The sequence below is a fragment of the Dendrobium catenatum genome, unplaced genomic scaffold (assembly GCF_001605985.2).
Source record: "Dendrobium catenatum unplaced genomic scaffold, ASM160598v2 fragScaff_scaffold_579, whole genome shotgun sequence".
Classification (NCBI taxonomy): Eukaryota; Viridiplantae; Streptophyta; class Magnoliopsida; order Asparagales; family Orchidaceae; genus Dendrobium; species Dendrobium catenatum.
Window position 1 is genome coordinate 258,775 of NW_021319041.1, and position 4,360 is coordinate 263,134.

Below are 4,360 nucleotides of genomic sequence, written 5' to 3' on the forward strand. Positions count from 1 at the left end.
AGAAGGACCATTGAAGTAAGAAGATCAAGAATTCAATTATTGGTGTTAAGATTCTTATTATTTTCTTAAGTTTATTTAAGCGAGTCATTTGATTCTAGGTATATTAGAGGTACAACAACTAAGGCACGCACCAACATGAGTGAAAGTAAAAAATAAATAATTCTATATGTATATATATAATAATCATTCTTCATATTGATCGAACTATATGATCCTAATCATTTATTGGCGTGATGCTGCCATGATATTTGGAAATTCTGTGGATAATTAAGTTGCAATTAATTAACTATTAAACTAATACAAAATGTGGTTATCCATTTCATATTAGATATGATTTTTATTTAAAAAATTTAAAATTTCAATTTATGAAATTTATAAAACTATGCAAATTAATTTTTAAATTAATCATAATTGAACAATACATGTTTTTGTAATATGAAAATTTATTTTCAAAATTAATATTTACTTATTTTGGAACCTAAAATCAATAATCGAATTAGAGAAGATTTTATTTTTATGGTCTTAATCATAATGTCCAAACAAAATAGAGAAACTTGTTCAAAATGAAATATTGTTCTAATAGGATTATCAAAACCTCTAAGTAAAAAATTGAACTAACATACATTATATAGAAAGTCAAATAGAGAGCATTTTTTATGGTTTTAGCCTAAATGACTAATTGTATTATAGATATATTTATTGTATTACAATCAGTTGTAAGAAATTTACTTATTTAAGATTTTTAAGGTTTAGCTTAAATAATTTTTATGAATATTTTAAATATTTTATAAAAATAGGTTTTTAAACTTAAAAATATATAGGCAATATTTAATTAAATATATTTAAATGATTAAGTAATTAGTTGATTGGAATAGTTAAAAATATATAAATATTTTCAATGTATTTTATAAAATATTAAATTTGAGTTATTATTGATATTTTGGAAATTTTAATAACTAAGTGTACTTAAAATGATTAAAATGATTAAAATATTGCCATCATTCATGTCCCACTCTTGCACAAAACCATGTCTAAACCATGTCTAACAGGTTGAGGCGTCTCAAAGCTGTGTCCATAATCTGAACACTAGTCCTACACAAACATGGAAGGCAATTAGAAATGTATGTGCCTCATGTACAAACAAATTGGGACCTCAAATATGAAAAATATAGATGAATTGATAGGTAATTAAGCACTACATGATCATTATAAGATGACTTTAGATTTCTTAAAATAATGCCGCAATGAAACAACTAGGACAAACTAAATACATCTAATAGCTGCTTTAAACTCCTGATAGAACCATTGCCAATGATCCCACGTTTCAGTAATCCATGCTTTATGAAGTTAAGACAAAGTTCTAAAAACTCGAAGGTTCACATTTAACCAACATCAACCAAATTAACAGCAGTTTAAGGCAGACGGATTTTGGAATTTGTAGTTTAACCAACCACAAAACGTGAAAAAGGAATAATGCGATCACCCATCCAAGATATGAATATGGCTTTTAATTCAAAATATTTAGCATGAACAATAGAATATTTAGTTTTGCTCAATCATTAGTCGATTGATGCGTACTAAAGATTTGATAGAGAAAACACGTGGTTAAGAGTTTCAGTCAAGTCAAATAAATAGTAAATGCTCAGCTATAATTCATACAACAAATGTACAATAATTTCCACCATGGTGCGTACAGTTTTACATTTTTATGAAGCATAGGTAAAATTTTCTGCACAATAATTCTCTTTGAGTGCTTTGTGCCGGTTTCTTCAAAACAAAAAAAAGCATGTAAAGTTATATGGCACTCCTTCCTATTAACAAGAGAAAAAAATGAATATTTGAGAAAATAATATCAACGTGTGCTCAAAATTGATATATTTTGATTTCGAATTCCTCCATTGCCTCAAGAACTTCAGCATTACACTCATTAAGAAGGCATTGCAAAATCTTTTCCTTAAATTCAGGAATAATTTCCTAAAACTTAACAATCTGCAATAGCACAAACAAGGATATAAGAAACTTAAGTTTAGCTTAAGGAAATGTGAAACACAAGTAGAAATTGACAAGAAATTTGCAGTATGATACCAAAAATAAAGAAAAGATTAAAAGTTAAACCTCATAATACATAATGGACTGGAATGCAATTGTTCTTGTTATCACCCACAAAGCACCCAGAAGAATAACTCCTCAACGTTCAAACTTCCATATATTTAGCATAATAATCCTAGCAATATCAGGATAAGTTTTCCACATCCCAATGCACCCCCATCGCAATAGAGTGACAAGCTGCATCACCACAACACAATGAATCAAAGGAAGAGGAAAAGGGAAAAAAAAAGAAAACGAGTTAAGTAGAGCTATATAATTTATATATATATATATATATATATATATATATATATATATATTATATATATATTATATATATATATATATATATTATTATGATATATATATATATATATATATATAGAGAGAGAGAGACGGAGAGAGAGAGAGAGAGTGAGAAGATATTATAAAGGAGAGATAGCTCTAGCTTCCTTCTGCAAGCCTAAAGACATCTTTAGCTTGAAAAATGACATTCTTTAAAGAAATGTTTGATCTGGTACACGGGACAACGTCCCAGTTTCTTGCTCTCCCTAGCCTCTCACTTCTCTCATACTATATTACTTCTGCAAGATAATACGTGTCCCTCCACTTAGAATAAGGCCAAGTTCAAATCACTAAAGTTAAGAATGCCAAGCAATAGATTTTCCTCTCATATGCTTTAATGTGTAGTGGATCGGCGGAAGATGATACCTGCAAGAAGGATTTGAGGATTCCCAATCCAGGGAAGAAGAAGAGGAAAGCTTCTCAAGCTTCAAAGGGTTGTATATATTCATTCAATGCCTTTTCTCCTCTTACATATTCCCTATATATAATGCCAAAGCAAGAAAAACCTAAGCAGAATCTAGATATTCTAGAGAACTTGTAATAACTAAATAAAATAACCTAAGGAGTATTATAAGCTAAAAATGCTCCGCATCATTCTCCCCTAGCGTAAAAAAAAGGCTCGACTCCGTCGAGTCACGTTATTGAAAAAAGAGATTGTTGCAGCAGACAGATTCCCGGATCGAAGATTTTGTTCTCATCGTTTGGCAAGCATGCCATGTATGCGATGACGAATGCTCCGCAATGTGTTGGTCCGTCAGCACCGTCAAGTCGTGCTCGGTCCATCGCAAAGCGCACGGGTAGCTTCTGTAAATCTTCAGTATCTAGTCCTGCAGCAAAAATCACAGCGTGCTGTTCTACAATTCCAACATCAATGCATCTTTTAGGAAACTTCTTCTGAAAATAATTAAGTCCTTTTCCTCCTCCCATAGCAGCAGGATGGTCACAAATCTTACTATCCCTTCATAAGTAGAATTAGCAACTTCAATCTCCCAGCCTTCACATATCCATCCAAAAGGACATTATAAGTAATAATATTTGCCTCATGCCCATCTTCCACTATACGATCAAACCAACTCCTTGCTTCTCCAACTTCCTTGCCTGCAAAGCGCATTGATCTAAATATTATAACTTACAATACTAGGCTCATGTCCCAAGTCAAGCATTCCATCAAACAGCTTGAACGCATTTCCCGCACGACCGAACATACAATGCCCTTTCATAGCAATATTAAAACTGCAAGCATCCGGCTCAAGTTTATACTTTGGAAACAACCAAAACAGCCTTTCCCGGCTGCAACCCTTCCTTTGAGGCATGATCCAAGAATCATCGCATTGAAGGTCCTGACGCTCGGGCGAGGACCTCGAAGAATCATATCCTGGAACAATTTCCAAGCATTTCGAGAATCCCCCGTCTTGAAGAGATGCCGGAGGAGAATAGCATGGACTGAGAGGCTCGGGGTAGTACCCACTCGCCGGATCTCTGTCAAAGCTTGGAGCGCCTTTGATGTAGGAACTGATATAGGTGTATTGCTCTCTTTCATCACCATCACAATAGAAGCATAAGATTTCTTGTGTTCTTGTCCATTTGAAAGACCCGGAACAGTTACTACAGCCTGAGAATCATTTGAAACTTCATTTAATCACCTCCTCTACCGGGTCTTCATCTTTCAACAGTTGAAGCCCACAGGTTCTGACGTATCATACGCTACCTCATCAATCACGACATCTACTTCTGATCTTGCGGCAGTTTGCTCAACATCAAATTCTTCCTGTGAAGGGACGGAGACTATCTCCGTGATCTGAGCGTGAAATGAAGTGGCGGCAGATAGACTCAGGGCGGTGAGAGATCGGACTCAACACCTCTGTCACTCAGCTTCACGTCGGGTTCACCATCTCTGTCGAATCGCTATCTGGAGGCAAGCTCGCCC